At 48.9% G+C, this 21,049-nt stretch overlaps 2 long non-coding RNA genes across 2 annotated transcripts; both read left to right on the forward strand.

Moving 5' to 3' along the window:
* The first annotated feature begins 241 nt into the window (after positions 1-241).
* Positions 242-3,388, forward strand: LOC141022195 (uncharacterized). Its single transcript, XR_012183416.1, has 3 exons — positions 242-523; positions 1,718-1,792; positions 3,101-3,388. It is a non-coding gene; the product is annotated as an uncharacterized lncRNA (long non-coding RNA).
* Positions 3,389-8,319: 4,931 nt separating this feature from the next.
* Positions 8,320-11,603, forward strand: LOC141022648 (uncharacterized). The gene is made up of 3 exons (XR_012183794.1): positions 8,320-8,605; positions 9,902-9,976; positions 11,285-11,603. It is a non-coding gene; the product is annotated as an uncharacterized lncRNA (long non-coding RNA).
* The last annotated feature ends 9,446 nt before the right edge of the window (positions 11,604-21,049 follow it).

The raw sequence follows: 21,049 nt of genomic DNA on the forward strand, positions 1-21,049 counted from the left end.
TACCGGGCACTTTTGCCCATTAAGCAAAATGGCCTGCCCAGCCCACCCCCACTTGCCTCCCACCTCGCTACAGGAGGCAGGGGTGGCCGTGGCGGCCATCCGCCGGCCGAGGCCGTGCGTGGCAGCCATCCCGCGCGCCGCTTGGCCTATAAGCCCCCGGCGCCTCTCCTCTCAAACCCTAATCCCCTCCCTCGCGCCCCCCCACCCCCCCCCCCCCCCCCCCCCCCCCCCCCCCCCCCCGTTTCCTTCATCGCTCTCCCTCGACGGACCCGCCTCGCCCCGACACCAAAGTCACCGCGTCTGCCGCCGTCGATGCCGCGGACCGTGACCACCTCAAGCCATGCGGAGATGTCCAGCAGCACCGCCACCGCGTCTTCATTGACTACGCACGATGGTTCGGACCGGGGAGCCCCCACGACGTCGTCCTCGGCTCTTCTTCCTCGCTACGTCCGCCGCCGTTCGACGTCAGATTCGCCGCATCCCGACCACCTCCGGCCTCCCCGACAACGCCCTCGAGTGCGCCGTGAGCACCTCCTTCGATTCCCGGCCTTTACCCCGTCGATCCTTCGCCTTAGTGTCACCTCGTGAGTTCGCGCCCGCCGTGGTCGAAGCCCACCATACCCGCGCCCGGAGCTCTGCTCCCGCACGCTGGTCGCGTCACCTGCTGCGCTCTGCCTACCCCGGGACGCCGCGCTCGGCGCTGCTTGTTGCCGTGCCTGCTGCTCTCTTGCTATTGCGCTACCTGCTACTCTTAGGTGACTGCTTTCTGCTACTACATGTCGCTGCTGTTGACTACTGTCGCTACTGCCTCTGAGTGGTACTGCCCCGCTTCTGCTCTGCTGCTAGCGTTGCGTACTGCTGCTGCTAGTTCCTGCCTGTTGCTAATTGCTAATGCGCTTAGTGCTGCCTGTTGCTGCTATCGGCCATTGGCCATGGCCATGGCTGAGTGTGTGCTGTGTGGTGTGTGTGGCGTGTGTGTTCTGTGTGTGTGGGTGGCGGCCCAAGAATTAGTTTAGGGCTAATTTTGTTACTAGTTAGGCTAATCGGTACTACTACTTAAATCAGTTGCTACCCTAAGACATGTGGCCTCCCTATAATTAGGATTGCTTTATTTATCTGATTATTAGGTAAATAGTCTATGACAAGTGGGTCATTGCTAAATTAAACTAAACAAGTAAATCTGTTAAAATTTTAGTCCATGACATGTGGGTCCACTAACCCTGTTGACCAGTCAAAGTTTGACTGGTTAACTGTTTGACTGGCCTGCTGACTGGACCATTGGACCCCACTCTCATACACTTAGGCTAACCACTGGTGGGTATAAAAAGTAATCTGACATATTTAATGTTTGAGTTAACTAGATAAATAAAATTCCAAAAAATCATTAAAAACTTTAAAAATTAATATAAAATAATCCGTAGCTTGGTTGAAAAAATTTTGTACATGAAAGTTGCTCAGAACGACGAGAAAATCCGAATACGCGGCCCGTTTGTCAGCCACACGTCTCTAGCATAGTGAACGGGCAACATTTTGCCTGCGGTTCATTTGTCCGAAAACGCGAAACACCGGGGATACTTTCCCGGATGTTTCCCCCTTTCACCGTTATCACCTGCTACCGCGTTAGGGCACACTTAGCACCGCTCGTTGTCATGTTATGCATCTTCATGCTTATGTTTGCATTATATTTATTGTTTCTTCCCCCTCTTCTCTCCGGTAGACTACGAGACCGACGCCGCTACTGCCCCGGTCGACTACGGAGTTGACGACCCCTCCTTCTTGCCAGAGCAACCAGGCAAGCCCTCCCTTGATCCCCAGATATCGCCTAGTCTTCTCTATACTGCTTGCATTAGAGTAATGTAGCATGTTACTGCTTTCCGTTAATCCTATCATGATGCATAGCCTGTCCTTGCTACTACTGTTGTTACCCTTACCTGCTATCCTAATGCTTAGTATAGGATGCTAGTGTTCCATCAGTGGCCCTTCACTCTTGTCCGTCTGCCATGCTATACTACTGGGCCGTGATCACTTCGGGAGGTGATCACGGGCATATGCTATAAACTTTATACTATTACATTACTTATGATACTGTTCGGAGATGGGGGCTGAAGGGGCAGGTGGATCCATCCCGGTAGAGGTGGGCCTGGGTTCACGACGGCCCCCGACTGTTACTTTGTGGCGGAGCGACGGGGCAGGTTGAGACCACCTAGGCGAGAGGTGGGCCTGGCCTTGGTCGGCGTCCGCGGTTACTTCATAATAACACGCTTAACGAGATCTTGGTATTTGATCTGAGTTGGGTCGTTGACCTTATACGCACTAACCGTCACGTGGGACAAGATATGGGCAACCGGCGTCGTGGTATCAGCCGAAGCTCTTTTTGACGTCAGCGACTGAGCGGCGCGCGCCGCATTGGACCATAAGCCCGCGCTTGTATTAAGGGGGCTAGGTCTGCTTCCGGCCGCGTACGCAACGTGCAGGTGTGCAATGGGCGATGGGCCCAGACCCCTGTGCGCATAGGATTTAGACCGGCGTGCTGACCTCTCTGTTGAGCCTAGGTAGGGCTGCAACATGTTGATCTTTCGAGGCCGGGCATGACCCAGGAAATTGTGTCCGGCCAAAAGGGATCGAGCGTGTCGGGTAATGTGGTGCACCCCTGCAGGGAAGTTTATCTATTCGAATAGCCGTGATCTTCAGTAACAGAACGACTTGGAGTTGTACCTTGACCTTATGACAACTAGAACTGGATACTTAATAAAACACACCCTTCCAAGTGCCAGATACAACCTGGTGATCGCTCTCTCACAGGTCTACGAGGAGAGGATCGTCGGGTAGGATTATGCTATGCGATGCTACTTGGAGGACTTCAATCTACTCTCTTCTACATGCTGCAAGACGGAGGCTGCCAGAAGCGTAGTCTTCGACAGGATTAGCTATCCCCCTCTTATTCTGGCATTGTGCAGTTCAGTCCACCGATATGGCCCTTTACACATATACCCATGCATATGTAGTGTAGTTCCTTGCTTGCGAGTACTTTGGATGAGTACTCACGGTTGCTTTTCTCCCTCTTTTCCCCCTTTCCCTTCTACCTGGTTGTCGCAACCAGATGCCGGAGCCCAGGAGCCAGACGCCACCGTCGAAGACGACTCCTACTACACTGGAGGTGCCTACTACTACGTGCAGGCCGCTGACGACGACCAGGAGTAGTTAGGAGGATCCCAGGCAGGAGGCATGCGCCTCTTTCGATCTGTATCCCAGTTTGTGCTAGCCATCTTATGGCAACTTGTTTAACTTATGTCTGTACTCAGATATTGTTGCTTTCGCTAACTCGTCTATGATCGAGCACTTGTATTCGTGCCCTCGAGGCCCCTGGCTTGTATTATGATGCTTGTAAGACTTATTTTATTTTTAGAGTTGTGTTGTGATATCTTCCCGTGAGTCCCTGATCTTGATCGTACACGTTTGCGTGTATGATTAGTGTACGATTGAATCGGGGGCGTCACAAGTTGGTATCAGAGCCGACTGCCTGTAGGAATCCCCCTTCCACACTCCTTGGCTGAAGTCGAGTCTAGACATTCCAAAACTTTTACTAACATGGCTGTGCGGCTTACGGGCCCACGTCGCCATTGGGTGGTAGTAGGATCTTTTACTCCTCAATCTTTACTCCAGGACTCTGAACTCTCTTCTACTTGGGTTAAATGATTTTACTAATTATAACTCTAAGTTCTCGCTACCACTTCCTGCCGGAGAGCCCCTTCATTCCAGATGATCGACTACTTCACCGAAAGGTTTCGAAGATGCCATTCGATGTTTTCCCGAGACGCTTGTGCCCACCACCTTTGCAAATTCCCTACCACTTTTATATCTGTATGGATAACTGCATACACTTGCCTACATTCAATTCCATTGATCTTGTTATTACAAGATGCCCCGAATTGCTCTCCGTTGTTCCGAGAATCCTTTGAGCTTACTGCCCTGCAGTTCTTGCCTCATGAATACCCCCTACTGGTAATTCCTCGCACTTACCGAGTATCTGTTCTTCCCCCGTTGTTCATATGATGCACAAGATACATTGAGATGTTACCTGATCTTCCGGTAATCCTCTGCCGCTATTGCTCTGCAATTGTGTGCTTGCATTTTGGTTGCGTTCCTCAAGACCAGCAATATTCATTTAGTATCCTTTGTCATTATCATTTCAAGTCTCTTGATTCAATAGGTTGCGAATGCTCGCAATCCTCAACCGGATCCTAGAATTCATCCTTCTGGCTCAGATGTCATTCTGAACAGGAGCTGGTTCTCGACCAATCAAATTATCATCGATTGTATCCCTAAGCCTGCTCGACTTATTCATCCTTAATCAGAGCCCTTGCTCCCGATCCCTTGATTTGGAAATCTTAATTCCTTTGCCTTTGAGCTTTAAATTAGCCAGTTGTTTCTATAATCCAAAGTCTTTGCTTTGTTTCGTCCTCTGGTCGTGTGCCGATGCTCACATCAGCCCGTTATTGACCGTCAGATCCTTTGTTGAATTATCATCCGACAGTGTCCTTCGTATACAAAAACCTCAAGAAGTTCTTTCTCTGACACACAATGCCATTGGTAAATCTCATTCCCTGATTTGGCCAACCATGCTCTGCTTTTGAGCTGGTGATAATTACTCTCGAAGCTTGTGGTATATGTTTCTAAGACGCCCCGATGGATTGAACCTATACCTTCCCTAAAACCGTATGAACCCAAAAGTTTTCACAAGTTATACCCTTCTGGTGTTTTACCAGATAATTTTCTACCCTACAACTTCTTTGAAGACAAGAAGTGAATGAAAGGTTATGCATTAAAGAAGTGGGAGTCGACCTTGAACTTTGTGTTCATGCCCGTGGACCCGATGTGGAACTTATCATGGAAGCTTCTCTTGAAATTGATTATTTCCTTGGTATAAGTTCATCTTATATCTGGGATAGGGTCTTTTGCAATCATGGTTCCGGCCATATTGATATTCTTTGATTCTTTTCCTCAGGCAAGTTAAGGTACTTGTATTCTGCAGATCAATACCCCTATCCAACCTTTGTTCTGTCCTACTTTCGGGTTTACCCCTGGTATCTCGAGGATATCATGCTATTGCCCTACCTCTTTTGAACTTTTGGTGAAGTAGTACCCTTTTCCTATCATAGTCACTCCACGGGTTCTGGGTTGTTGTCAATCGAGGACACCGACTAGTGAAATTATTCCGCACTGCAAATCAAATACCCCTAGTATTTTTGCTAGGAAATTCTAAACTCAATCTGGTCATTCCTAGACTATCGGCTGCATCCTGGTCTTGCTATCTTTAACTGTGCTACCTCATCCTTCTCTGGTGCACGAATTCTCAGTGTGTGAGCACGACTTACGTCGAACTTTCACGATCATATTGTTTGTCTTGAGAGACGACTCTGAATTCTGAGATGGCATCTTATCTATGGTTATAATAGCCTTTTGCTTCACCATTACCTTGGCTTGATGTCGTCGCCGTGCGATTGCATCTTCATGGAGCCTCTCGACAAAATTTGTCGTGCTCATTGTCAACATTTCGACTCCTTCCAGGGTATCAATCAAATTCATGATGGGAAATACCATCCTTTCCCCTCGACGATTGTGTTATCATCGACAACATCCTTGCCTTCCCCCAACACAAACTTGCTCATGTTATGGATGCAACTTGATATCCGGCTTGTATGATGTTCTACCTTGAATTATTACCATCTCTTATGTCGAGGATGTTGTGAGAATTTCGCCACCTCTTAAGAATTCTTGATACAGTGATGCTTCTCGCCATCACCATTCTTCTTGGTCCCCATGTTGCTTCCAACCATAATACCAAGAAGTGAACGGTGCTGTTTGGATTCTGCAGTTCTAGCAACCCTATTCCTTTGAAATTAATGATCGATAGTTCATTCTTAGCCTATCGGTTATTGAATCACCATTCTAAACATTGATCATGCTACCTAAGGCTATATTACGGGTGCACCTTTCAACCAATGTTTAAATTGGGTATGTTTTTGTCGAGCATATCCCCTTATATCATTTGAATTGACAAGTGTCATCTTCTTGTTCACATTATTGGGGAAATCCATCTTTTTGGGAATCTCGATGAGTTGTCGCTGAGTTCATCAGCCCCCTCCTCGACCTTTCCTTGGTTAAATGATGAACTCTTGTTTCGGAACTCGCTTCCATAGTTCATTTCCTGATAATCTTACAATGACATCTCGACAATTTGTGTTGCACCTTTTCCTTCTCAGGCATCCTGAGTCTGAGGTATCCTGACACTAATCAGATCTGAATCTCGGTCAGATATGATGGTTGGAACATATTTCCAAGAGTTATAACGTTGGACTTTATACGACCCGGTAAGGTGATGTCATGCCTAGCACACCTCCTTTTTAGCAAGATTAACCATTCTTCCATGAGGAAATTGTAAGACTTATTCTATAAGTTGTTCCTGATGGATCCTTTGTGAATCCAAAGTCTGACCTTTGCTTGAAGACCATGTCAATACTATCTCGAAGCATGTCTGTGGTAATCCGATTTTCAATAAGAGCATTTGAAGCACAATGCTAATTTTTCTTTATCATTTATCCTAACACCGTTGTATGGGTAATATCATGAGGTTTCTTCACCCTTACCAAAATGGTTTTCTACTTTCTATCCTGTCATGGATATCATGCTCCGCTTGTCCTTGGGAAGGATATACCCCCGAAATATGTGTGTATACACATTTTCCCTTCCATTGTTATGTTTAAACCTGATAACCACTTTTCCTTTCCGTTGGTTTGTTTAAACCTTCTTGTGATCTAAGCAGTAATATTCTCCTGCTTATGTAAACACCTCGGTGTACAATTCTGTCAGCAAGACCCTGTTACTATTGTTGATAACATTCCGGTGACCACCGATGGACGAGAACTTTGCCTATTGGTCCGCCTCGTTCAACGAGCAGGAAAATGGTTCTCTTCGTCCCTCGCCCTTGGTACCGATGTTGTTGCCGACATAACTGACAGGGTATTCTCTGGCATGCCTTGCTATCATGACTGTGCAACAGGTCAGCGCCCTTCCTAGTTTTAACCCACATGGTGGGCCCATAACCCACAAAGTTCCACAGGATCGAAACCTGACTCTCCTGTACACTCCTATTGCCAAAGTTATTCCTCGCGTTGACTCCGTATGTAATTCATGGTCACCCTCCTAGACATGATCTATTCTGGTATCAGATGCAATACTTATTCCTGCTGCTCTGAGCCCCTTTCATGCCCTGTTTCAGGCATCGAACGATTGCCTTCCCGCTCGAAACTTCTCATGGTACCTTCTTACTTGCTCTCGATATCTTCTTAAGTTTCAATTCGAAAGTTACTTTCCGCCACCTTCCCCAAAGTTATCTACTAGATAGTCAACCTTATAGAGGTCCATTCTTCCGAAGTTACCCTTGTCCCTTTCATAAGTTTGGTGGAGAGCCTGAAGGAAGGACGACAACTTCATCATGATGCATCGATGCAACAAATTGAAGACATCTACGTAATGGATCAACCTCTTCGATGAGACCAACAAGAACAAGAAGATCCGTTAGAATTTCGTAACCAAAATATTCCCTCTTACTCCACCTCTTAAATCTCGGGACGCGATTTCTTGTAGTAGAGGAGATTTGTAACACCCCCAATGCCAAGCTACAGTAATCCCCTGTTAATGGTGCTAGGTCATCACTCTTACTGTTGCTAATCCCCACTTGCATTCAAGCATAGTTCAGATTTCAAATTCAAATACAAGTCAAATTATTATTTCTTCAAACTGCAAAACTAAAGTGTTCATAATTTTGCAAATAATCACTAATTAATTGTCTTGGAAAAACCAATATTATTTGGAATATTAAATTGCCCCTAACCTATTTATAGCAGTGCCCAAAATAGCCTATTTAATCCATTTGTATTTAGGTAAAATTCAAATGAAATCATCTAGCCTCGAAACTTTTTGTGGCAGTACAAAATATTGCATAGTATTTGATTTTGCAAGTTCCGTATTTTACAAAAGTCAAATGGAGTGAAAATTAAAATGTAAAACACTAAATAAAATAGAAAACCTAATTAGAAAATGAAAAAGGAGACCTAATCTACCGGCACTTTTGCCCATTAAGCAAAATGGCCTGCCCAGCCCACCCCCACTTGTCTCCCACCTCCCTACAGGAGGCAGGGGTGGCCGTGGCGGCCATCCGCCGGCCGAGGCCGTGCGTGGCAGCCATCCCGCGCCCCGCTTGGCCTATAAGCCCCCGGCGCCTCTCCTCTCAAACCCTAATCCCCTCCCTCGCGCCCCCCCGTTTCCTTCATCGCTCTCCCTTGACGGACCCGCCTCGCCCCGACACCAAAGTCACCGCGTCTGCCGCCGTCGATGCCGCGGACCGTGACCACCTCAAGCCATGCGGAGATGTCCAGCAGCACCGCCACCGCGTCTTCATTGACTACGCACGATGGTTCGGACCGGGGAGCCCCCACGACGTCGTCCTCGGCTCTTCTTCCTCGCTACGTCCGCCGCCGTTCGACGTCAGATTCGCCGCATCCCGACCACCTCCGGCCTCCCCGACCACGCCCTCGGGTGCGCTGTGAGCACCTCCTTCGATTCCCGGCCTTTACCCCGTCGATCCGTCGCCTTAGTGTCACCTCGTGAGTTCGCGCCCGCCGTGGTCGAAGCCCACCATAACCGCGCCCGGAGCTCTGCTCCCGCACGCTGGTCGCGTCACCTGCTGCGCTCAGCCTACCCCGGGGCCGCGCCCGCGTCCGACCGCCACTCCTCGCGCCCGCCTCTGGCCTCACCCAGTTGCGTCGCCCCCGCCCGCCGTTGCTAGCCGGCGCTGTCCATGCACGCGACGCCGCGCTCGGCGCTGCTTGTTGCCGTGCCTGCTGCTCTCTTGCTATCGCCGCTACCTGCTACTCTTAGGTGACTGCTTTCTGCTACTACATGTCGCTGCTGTTGACTACTGTCGCTACTGCCTCTGAGTGGTACTGCGCCGCTTCTGCTCTGCTGCTAGCGTTGCGTACTGCTGCTGCTAGTTCCTGCCTGTTGCTAATTGCTAATGCGCTTAGTGCTGCCTGCTGCTGCTATCGGCCATTGGCCATGGCCATGGCTGAGTGTGTGCTGTGTGGTGTGTGTGGCGTGTGTGTTCTGTGTGTGTGGGTGGCGGCCCAAGATTAGTTTAGGGCTAATTTTGTTACTAGTTAGGCTAATCGGTACTACTACTTAAATCAGTTGCTACCCTAAGACATGTGGCCTCCCTATAATTAGGATTGCTTTATTTATCTGATTATTAGGTAAATAGTCTATGACAAGTGGGTCCTTGCTAAATTAAACTAAACAAGTAAATCTGTTAAAATTTTAGTCCATGACATGTGGGTCCACTAACCCTGTTGACCAGTCAAAGTTTGACTGGTTAACTGTTTGACCGGCCTGCTGACTGGACCATTGGACCCCACTCTCATACACTTAGGCTAACCACTGGTGGGTATAAAAAGTAATCTGACATATTTAATGTTTAAGTTAACTAGATAAATAAAATTCCAAAAAATCATTAAAAACTTTAAAAATTAATATAAAATAATCCGTAGCTTGGTTGAAAAAACTTTGTACATGAAAGTTGCTCAGAACGACGAGAAAATCCGAATACGCGGCCCGTTTGTCAGCCACATGTCTCTAGCATAGCGAACGGGCAACATTTTGCCTGCGGTTCATCTGTCCGAAAACGCGAAACACCGGGGATACTTTCCCGGATGTCTCCCCCTTTCACCGTTATCACCTGCTACCGCGTTAGGGCACACTTAGCACCGCTCGTTGTCATGTTATGCATCGTCATGCTTATGTTTGCATTATATTTATTGTTTCTTCCCCCTCTTTTCTCCGGTAGACTACGAGACCGACGCCGCTGCTGCCCCGGTCGACTACGGAGTTGACGACCCCTCCTTCTTGCCAGAGCAACCAGGCAAGCCCCCCCTTGATCACCAGATATCGCCTAGTCTTCTCTATACTGCTTGCATTAGAGTAGTGTAGCATGTTACTGCTTTCCGTTAATCCTATCATGATGCATAGCCCGTCCTTGCTACTACTGTTGTTACCCTTACCTGCTATCCTAATGCTTAGTATATGATGCTAGTGTTCCATCAGTGGCCCTTCACTCTTGTCCGTCTGCCATGCTATACTACTGGGCCGTGATCACTTCGGAAGGTGATCACGGGCATATGCTATATACTTTATACTGTTACATTACTTATGATACTGTTCGGAGATGGGGGCTGAAGGGGTAGGTGGATCCATCCCGGTAGAGGTGGGCCTGGGTTCCCGACGGCCCCCGACTGTTACTTTGTGGCAGAGCGACAGGGCAGGTTGAGACCACCTAGGCGAGAGGTGGGCCTGGCCTTGGTCGGCATCCGCGGTTACTTCATAATAACATGCTTAACGAGATCTTGGTATTTGATCTGAGTTGGGTCGTTGACCTTATACGCACTAACCGTCACGTGGGACAAGATATGGGCAACCGGCGTCGTGGTATCAGCCGAAGCTCTTTTTGACGTCAGCGACTGAGCGGCGCGCGCCGCATTGGACCGTAAGCCCGCGCTTGTATTAAGGGGGCTAGGTCTGCTTCCGGCCGCGTACGCAATGTGCAGGTGTGCAATGGGCGATGGGCCCAGACCCCTGTGCGCATAGGATTTAGACCGGCGTGCTGACCTCTCTGTTGAGCCTAGGTAGGGCTGCGACATGTTGATCTTTCGAGGCCGGGCATGACCCAGGAAAGTGTGTCCGGCCAAAAGGGATCGAGCGTGTCGGGTAATGTGGTGCACCCCTGCAGGGAATTTTATCTATTCGAATAGCCGTGATCTTCAGTAACAGGACGACTTGGAGTTGTACCTTGACCTTATGACAACTAGAACTGGATACTTAATAAAACACACCCTTCCAAGTGCCAGATACAACCTGGTGATCGCTCTCTCACAGGTCGACGAGGAGAGGATCGTCGGGTAGGATTATGCTATGCGATGCTACTTGGAGGACTTCAATCTACTCTCTTCTACATGCTGCAAGACGGAGGCTGCCAGAAGCGTAGTCTTCGACAGGATTAGCTATCCCCCTCTTATTCTGGCATTGTGCAGTTCAGTCCACTGATATGGCCCTTTACACATATACCCATGCATATGTAGTGTAGTTCCTTGCTTGCGAGTACTTTGGATGAGTACTCACGGTTGCTTTTCTCCCTCTTTTCCCCCTTTCCCTTCTACCTGGTTGTCGCAACCAGATGCCGGAGCCCAGGAGCCAGACGCCACCGTCGACGACGACTCCTACTACACTGGAGGTGCCTACTACTACGTGCAGGCCGCTGACGATGACCAGGAGTAGTTAGGAGGATCCCAGGCAGGAGGCCTGCGCCTCTTTCGATCTGTATCCCAGTTTGTGCTAGCCATCTTATGGCAACTTGTTTAACTTATGTCTGTACTCAGATATTGTTGCTTCCGCTGACTCGTCTATGATCGAGCACTTATATTCGAGCCCTCGAGGCCCCTGGCTTGTATTATGATGCTTGTAAGACTTATTTTATTTTTAGAGTTGTGTTGTGATATCTTCCCGTGAGTCCCTGATCTTGATCGTACACGTTTGCGTGTATGATTAGTGTACGATTGAATCAGGGGCGTCACAGGATCGCAACAGCTTTCGAGGGTAGAGTATTCAACCCAAATTTATTGATTCAACACAAGGGGAGCCAAAGAATATTCTCAAGTATTAGCAGTTGAGTTGTCAATTCAACCACACCTGGATAACTTAGTATCTGCAACAAAGTATTTAGTAGCAAAGTAATATGATAGTAATGGTAACGATAGCAAAAGTAATATTTTTGGGTTTTGTAGTGATTGTAACAGTAGCAACGGAAAAGTAAATAAGCAAAGAACAATATGTGAAAATCTCGCAGGCATTGGATCAGTGATGGATAATTATGTCGGATGCGATTCCTCATGTAATAGTTATAACCTAGGGTGACACAGAACTAGCTCTAGTTCATCAATGTAATGTAGGCATGTATTCCGAATATAGTCATACATGCTTATGAAAAAGAACTTGCATGACATCTTTTGTCCTACCCTCCCCTGGCAGCGGGGTCCTAATGGAAACTGAGGGATATTAAGGCCTCCTTTTAATAGAGTACCGGAACAAAGCATTAGCACTTAGTGAATACATGAACTCCTCAAACTACGGTCATCACCGAGAAGTATCCCGATTATTGTCACTTCGGGGTTGTCGGATCATAACACATAATAGATGACTATAGACTTGCAAGATAGGATCAAGAACTCACATATATTCATGAAAACATAATAGGTTCAGATCTGAAATCATGGCACTCGGGCCCTAGAGACAAGCATTAAGCATAGCAAAGTCATAGCAACATCAATCTCAGAACATAGTTGATACTGGGGATCAAACCCTAACAAAACTAACTCGATTACATGATAAATCTCATCCAACCCATCACCGTCCAGCAAGCCTACGATGGAATTACTCATGCACGGCGGTGAGCATCATGAAATTGGTGATGGAGGATGGTTGATGATGACGATGGCGACGAATCCCCCTCTCCGGAGCCCCGAACGGGCTCCAGATCAGCCCTCCCGAGAGAGATTAGGGCTTGGCGGCGGCTCCATATCGTAAAACACGATGAAACTTTCTCTCTGATTTTTTTCTCCGCGAAACGGAATATATAGAGTTGGAGTTGAGGTCGGTGGAGCTCCAGGGGGCCCACGAGACAGGGGGCGTGCCCAGGGGGAGGGGGGCGCCCCCCACCCTCTGAAGGAAATATGCCCTAGAGGCAATAATAAAGTATTATTTATTTCCTTATATCATGATAAATGTTTATTATTCATGCTAGAATTGTATTAACCGGAAACATAATACATGTGTGAATACATAGACAAACAGAGTGTCACTAGTATGCCTCTACTTGACTAGCTCGTTAATCAAAGATGGTTGTGTTTCCTAGCCATAGACATGAGTTGTCATTTGATTAACGGGATCACCTCATTAGGAGAATGACGTGATTGACTTGACCCATTCCGTTAGCTTAGCACTCGATCGTTTAGTATGTTGCTATTGCTTTCTTCATGACTTATACATGTTCCTATGACTATGAGATTATGCAACTCCCGTTTACCGGAGGAACACTTTGTGTGCTACCAAACGTCACAGCGTCACTGGGTGATTATAAAGGTGCTCTACAGGTGTCTCCAAAGGTACTTGTTGGGTTGGCGTATTTCGAGATTAGGATTTGTGACTCCGATTGTCGGAGAGGTATCTCTGGGCCCACTCGGTAATGCACATCACTATAAGCCTGGCAAGCATTGTGACTAATGAGTTAGTTGCGGGATGATGTATTACGGAACGAGTAAAGAGACTTGCCGGTAACGAGATTGAACTAGGTATCGAGATACCAACGATCGAATCTCAGGCAAGTAACATACCGATGACAAAGGGAACAACGTATGTTGTTATGCGGTCTGACCGATAAAGATCTTCGTAGAATATGTGGGAACCAATATGAGCATCCAGGTTCCGCTATTGGTTATTGACCGGAGAGGTGTCTCGGTCATGTCTACATAGTTCTCGAACCCGTAGGGTCCGCACGCTTAAAGTTATGATGACAGTTATATTATGAGTTTATATGTTTTGATGTACCGAAGGTTGTTCGGAGTCCCGGATGTGATCACGGACATGACGAGGAGTCTCGAAATGGTCGAGACATAAAGATTGATATATTGGAAGCCTATGTTTGGACATCAGAAGTGTTCCGGGTGAAATCGGGATTTTTCCGGAGTACCGGGAGGTTACTGGAACCCCCTGGTAACTTAGTGGGCCTTAGTGGGCCTAGGTGGAAGAGAGGAGAGGAGGATAGGGCAGGGCCGCGCCCCCCTTCCCCCCCAGTCCGAATAGGACAAGGAGAGGGGGGCGGCGCCCCCCTTCCTTCCTAGCCTCCACCTCTTCCCTTCTTCCACTCCTAGTCCAACAAGGAAAAGGGGGGAGTCCTACTCCCGGTAGGAGTAGGACTCCTCCTGGCGCGCCACACCTCCTAGGCCGGCGGCCTCCCCCTTGCTCCTTTATATACGAGGGCAGGGGGCACCTCTACACACACAATTGATATACGATATTTTAGCCGTGTGCGGTGCCCCCCTCCACCATATTACACCTCGATAATATCGTTGCGGAGCTTAGGCGAAGCCCTGCGTCGGTAGAACATCATCATCGTCACCACGCCGTCGTGCTGACGAAACTCTCCCTCAACACTCGGCTGGATCGGAGTTCGAGGGACGTCATCGAGCTGAACGTGTGCTGAACTCGGAGGTGCCGTGCGTTCGGTACTTGATCGGTCGGATCGTGAAGACGTACGACTACATCAACCGCGTTGTGATAACGCTTCCGCTTTCGGTCTACGAGGGTACGTGGACAACACTCTCCCATCTCGTTGCTATGCATCACCATGATCTTGCGTGTGCGTAGGAATTTTTTTGAAATTACTACGTTTCCCAACACCCTCGTGGACAGGGTGTGGGCCCCCCTGGCCTTGATTCTTTCGCTAGTATTTTTCTTATTTTCCAAAAATAATCTCCGTGGATTTTTAGGTCATTCCGAGAACTTTTGTTTCTACACAAAGATAACACCATGGCAATTCTGCTGAAAACAGCGTCAGTCCGGATTAGTTTCATTCAAATCATGCAAGTTAGAGTCCAAAATAGGGGCAAAAGTGTTTGGAAAAGTAGATACGTTGGAGATGTATCAGGGATGCTGATACGTCTCCAACGTATCTATAATTTTTGCTTGCTCCATGCTGTTATATTATCATTCTTGGATGTTTTACAATCATTTTATAGTCATTTTATATCAGTTTTTGGTACTAATCTATTGACATAGTGCCCAGTGCTAGCTGTTGTTTTCTGCATGTTTTTTACATTGCAGGAAACCAATCCCAAACGGAGTCCAAATGCAGCGAAACTTTTTGTGGAATTTTTTGGACCAAAAGACATCTAGTGGGCCAAGAAAGCACCTGAGGGGAGCTCCGAGGGGAGCACAACCCACCAGGGCGCGCCTGGGGGCCCAGGCACGCCCCGGTGGGTTGTGCCCTCCATGTTGGTCCCCCACACCACCTCTTTGCTCTATAAATACCCCAATATTCCAAAAACCCTAGGGGAGTCGACGAAAATCAATTCCAGCCACCGCAGAGTCTAGAAACACTAGATCCAATCTAGACACCATCTCAAAGGGGTTCATCATGTCCATTGGTGCCTCTCCGATGATGCGTGAGTAGTTCTTTGTAGACCTATGGGTCCGTAGTTAGTAGCTAGATGGCTTCCTCTCTCTCTCTTGATTATCAATACAATGGTCTCTTGGAGATCCATATGATGTAAGTCTTTTTGCGGTGTGTTTGTTGGGATCCGATGAACTTTGAGTTTATGATCAGATCTATGTTTTTATCCATGAAAGTTATTTGAGTCTTCTTTGATCTCTTATATGCATGATTGATTATAGCCTCGTATTTCTTCTCCGATATTTGGGTTTTGTTTGGCCAACTTGATCTATTTATCTTGCAATGGGAAGAGGTGCTTTGTGATGGGTTCGATCTTATGGTTCTTGATCCCAGTGTCAGAAGGGGAAATGACACTTATGTATCGTTGCTATTAAGGATAACAAGATGGGGTCTATTTCTACATAAATAGATCTTTTCTACATCATGTCATCGTTCTTATTGCATTACTCCATTTTTCCATGAACTTAATACACTAGATGCATGCTGGATAGCGGTTGATGTGTGGAGTAATAGTAGTAGATGCAGGCAGGAGTCGGTCTACTAATCTTGGACGTGATGCCTATATAATGATCATTGCTTGGATATCGTCATGATTATTTGAAGCTCTATCAATTGCCCAACAGTAATTGTTTTCCCACCGTTTGCTATTTTTCTCGAGAGAAGCCACTAGTGAAACCTACGGCCCCCGGGTCTCTTTTCATCATATTTGCCTTTGCAATCTATTTTCCTTTGCTTTATTTTCAGATCTATTAAACCAAAAATACAAAAATACCTTGCTGCACTTTTATTTATTTTGCGATCTATTTATCCTATCTATCACAACTTTATCACGTCTTCTCGCCAATTCGAGGCATCGTTACCCGAAAGGGATTGACAACCCCTTTAACATGTCGGGTTGCGAGTATTTGTTATTTGTGTGCGGGGGCTGTTTACGTTGTGTTGCTTCATTCTCCTACTGGTTCGATAACCTTGGTCTCATCACTGAGGGAAATACCTACCATCGCTGTGCTGCATCATCCCTTCCTCTTTGGGGAAATACCAACGTAGTTCAAGCAGACATCAAGGCGTAAAACCCTACTCCTGCTTTGGTGGATTGATGGTGGAAAATGGCGGCGAACGCAACACACTTGCTCGGCAGGGTTGCCTCGGGGCAAGAGTGGGTATGCGTGTATGAATGTGTGAGTGTCCGAATGGCTGAATCCCCGAGCCTCTGGAACCGGAGCCCTTTCTACGGTTGCCATGAGCCTCCTTTTATAGAGCAAGGGGTCACCACAATGGCAAATCAGTCTTTATGTACTGATTAGATAACAAACAGTGCTATCATACCTAACTCTGCAGGCTGACAGAGCGCATTAAATGCGCTGTCGGGTGTCATATCACAGCATGTCCGGCAACCCTTGCCGGGCTGTCTTCACGCCTGCTTGCTTGACACGTCTTGGACGGGTGTAATATGGAGGTGTTTGCTGTAGGAAGTGGCTGCCATGTGTCAAAAAGCAGCCACTTAGTCACCTTGGGGCTTGACACCACATTGATCTATGACTTGCGTCGCATGTGAGGTGGAGCGGTGGAGCGGCCTGCCTCCGCAAGCCCCAGTAGGCCTGCTGGGATGATCTGGAAACTTGCTTTCGGGGCAAACCCAACCTTGCCAGGCTCGCCTGCCCGGCAAGGGAGGTTCTTTCCTTAGTGGTATCTTGCTTCTCTTGCTCATCTTGGCCTTCTTGATCTGCACTTGGAGCCTTCAAAGAATTGATCCCTCTTGCTTGGTCAAATCTTGGTGTTGCAATCTTGTCCTTGGGGCCTGTGCCTAGTACGGGCAACGGACCCAGGGTTTGTTGCACCGACATGAGCCCCCGGGCCTGGCTCGAATGCGCCGCTAGGCATCATCGGGGTAGGCCCTAACTAGTGCACAGGCAGGAGCGCAAAGGTGGCTCCGCCCTTTGAGATCTTCTTTGCTTCTTCATTAACCTGAGCTTGGGTTAGATTCCGGTTCTCCCGCGCGCAGTGCAACACCAATTATGGTGGGGCCATTCTTGTAATGGCCCGTGGATGACTTTAACGCACGGGCGGGTGACTGCGAATTCACTCTTCCCACCACGCCCTTATCCTTAGCCACGTATGTTGCATGCATTGAGCGGGGCAGGTAATGGAGGCGCGTGGTATGGGAGAGCATCAAGGCAGGGCCCCGGTCCATTTGGATTGGTGGAGGAGGACGGCGGTTACCCGCTGGGGAATCAGGCCCCCGCCCCAGCTCGCCTATAAAAGGAGGAGTGGAGGCATTCATCCAAATTCCTTTCTTCATCCATTCTCTACTTTCTCCTGGGTATGCTGAACGGAAGAGCCCTGGGCCAGGCCTCCGGCCCTAGCTTAGAGCTGATTGTCGGTGTCAAAACCGGCGGATCTCGGGTAGGGGGTCCCGAACTGTGCGTCTAAGGCTAATGGTAACTGGAGGCGGGGACACAATGTTTACCCAGGTTCGGGCCCTCTCGATGGAGGTAATACCCTACTTCCTGCTTGATTGAACTTGATGATATGAGTATTACAAGAGTTGATCTACCACGAGATCGTAGAGGCTAAACCCTAGAAGCTAGCATATGATTCTGATTGTTGTTGGTCCTACGGACTAAACCCTCCGGTTTATATAGACATCGGAGGGGGCTAGGGTTACACAGAGTCGGTTACAGAGAAGTAGATCTACATATCCGAATTGCCAAGCTTGCCTTCCACGCCAAGGAGAGTCCCCTTCGGACACGGGACGAAGTCTTCAATCTTGTATCTTCGTAGTCCAATAGTCCGGCCAAAGTATATAGTCCGGCAGTCCGAGTACCCCCTAATCCAGGACTCCCTCAGTAGCCCCTGAACCAGGCTTCAATGACGATGAGTCCGGCGTGCAGATTATCTTCGGCATTGCAAGGCGGGTTCCTTCTCCGAATACTCCATAGAAGATTTTGAACACGAGGATCGTGTCCGGCTCTGCAAAACAAATTCCACATACCACCGTAGAGAGAATAATATTCCACAAATCTAATCTGCTGACAACTTTTCACAGCGTGACATCACGCCGCGGCCCGGTAATTATTCGAACCGTTTTTCTCAACCAGCTGCTGCGCATACTGCGAGGCGGTTTCATTGGCACGTCTTGTTGAAGCAGAGATCGTGTCCCCTTATCACGGGATTCTCATCCATACGGGTGTGGGTAACCCAACCGCGCCATCAACGCGGCGCTTGGGGAATAAGCGAGTTTACCGGGCAAGTGGGGAGGCGCAGGATACCTGCTGCCTTTATAAGGAGATAAGGACTCCCCTTTTTCACCCACGCCTTCTTCTTCCTCTGCTCATCCATTCCCTTGCTCAAACTCCAGCGCCCAAGCGTTCGTCTTCTCTGCCCACAAGGGCCTTCCGAAAATGTCCGGATCCGGAGCAAGAGGCAAGTGGATGGCCTCTACCGTCCGGGAGAAGGATATCAAAAAGCTTCGAGAGGCCAGGTATCTGGCCAAGAAAATCAGCCACCATCTTCCGACGGCGGGACAGATAGTCCCTACTCCGGAACCCCACGAGAGGGTTGTATTCCTCCCTCATTTTGTCCGCGGGCTAGGGTTTCCCCTCCACCCATTCGTTCGCGGCATCATGTATTATTACGGGATCGATTTTCATGATCTATCCCCCAATTCCTTAACATCTCGACATTCATCGTCGTGTGTGAGGCCTTTCTCCACATCTCGCCACACTTCGGCTTATGGCTGAAGATTTTTAATGTGAAGCCCAAGGTAGTGAGCAGCGAGCGCGCCAAGTGCGGAGGCGCTATGGTGAGCAAGATGCCCAACGTCACATGGCCATCAGGTACTTTTAATGATTCCATCAAAGAGTGGCAGCAGCAGTGGTTCTATGTCACCAAGCCACGCGACCCAAAATGGGCCGTAGCTCCCGAATTCCGGTCCGGAGCTCCCCTGCGGCTTACGTCCTGGCCCAAGAAGGGCCTGAACTGGTCTTCTTCCGACGAATTGTCGGAGCTCCAGACGCGCATCAAGGATATGGAAGACAAGAATATCAAACTTGTCGATGTAGTCCAGGTGATGTTAGTTCGCCGGATTCTTCCTTGCCAACGCAGATCTTGCAGCTTATGGTAATTCGACCCGGCCAAGCACCAGACCCTGCGAGAGCTCTTCGGCTCCTCGCATGAGGACATCTGGAAGGTGCTCTTCAAGTCCGGCGAATCGTGGCCGGACTCCGCCGAGGACCGCGGGTACCAACTGTCCCGCCCTGCAAGTTCGGTAAGTCATTGTATGTTGGCAACTAATACGCTTTATATGCATAACTTGAGGGAAATGCTTGATGTGTTTTCCACCACTCTCCTAGGGCATGACGAAGAAGGCGGGGCGGATCTACTGTCCGGCCCCCTACCAGAAGAACCGGCCGGCCCACTTCGGACGAAGATGCTGGTCCCGGCGCCTTACAAGGAGGCCAAAAAGACCAGGGCGGCCCTCGTCTCCGCGGTACTTCGGACACAATACCCGAAGACTCCGATGCCCGCTCTTCCCCCGAAGAGGTCGAGGAAGAGGAGGAAGACCAATCCCCAGTGAGGGGAAGAAATAAAAGGACGGCCTCCACATCTCTAGAGGCCGAGTCACCTAAGAAGGAAAAAAACCTTCCGGAGGAGTCCACCGCCGCCGCCGACAGCAGCCCGGAGTGGGATCCCAGGGCCCAGCCCCTGGTGAACTCGTGAGTATATAAAATCCAAACACGTTTACGCATCCGAACTCACTATGGCATGATGTTTTGACCATCATCCATATTTTTTTGGCAGTCCGGTGAGGTCCCACACCGATCCATCCTCATCGGAGGGTTCACTGGGTTCGGATGCTATGGACAGCGGGACACCCCTGAAGGCCCCTTCCCCAAAATAGATGAATGATACCGAGGCGACGTCCCAGAGGGAACTAGGCCAAGGAGGGGGGAGAAGACCATAAAGGCGGCGCCAGGGGGTCAAGCTTCAAGGGCCGGACACACGGGAGAAAAGGCTCCCATGGATGTCGACGGCGGGGGCTATCTTCAATTCGGCCCCCAGCCGGACACAATTCCGGAGACCAATACGGCTCCAGCATCAAGCAGGCTGCCTCCCTCGGCTGGAGGGGGTGTGCCTATTCCACCGGCAACTTCTGTCCAACCAGAGGTGCCAGATATTTTATCGGCGGTGCTAAAGACCGCCTCCATCGTTGAAGAACACCGTGCCCTTATGGGTACGGTGATTGAGAAGATTCAGTCCGCTGAGAGTGGACTGAATGAAGCCTGCATCAGCCTGATAACGGGCTTTGAGGTATGTTTTGTGAGATATCGAAGAATGTCATAGTGTAGGTATAGTAGCCCCTGATACACTGTTCGGTGAAAGAAAGAACTGAACAGAGGATCAAATATATGTTCGCAGGAGACTCACTTTATGGCATCTCTCTTTTGTTCAAAAGCAGGCGGCTATGGCAACTGCCGCCTCTCGAACTGCGGAAGTCTCCGGACTGAGACAGAGTCTGGAGCGGACCGAAGAACTCGGCCGAGTGAAGAAGCAGTTGGAGGATAACCAAGGTATACAGAAACCTTTTTCGCATTCAGTGCGAATGATTGAGTTATTATGATGAAAATATTTTTATGATGTGCTCTAGGGGTGACGGCCGAAATTGAGGCTCTTAAGAAGGCTGTGGCCGAAGCCGAGAAGAAGGCAGCCACAGAG

Source organism: Aegilops tauschii, chromosome 5 (assembly GCF_002575655.3).
Source record: "Aegilops tauschii subsp. strangulata cultivar AL8/78 chromosome 5, Aet v6.0, whole genome shotgun sequence".
Classification (NCBI taxonomy): domain Eukaryota; kingdom Viridiplantae; phylum Streptophyta; class Magnoliopsida; order Poales; family Poaceae; genus Aegilops; species Aegilops tauschii.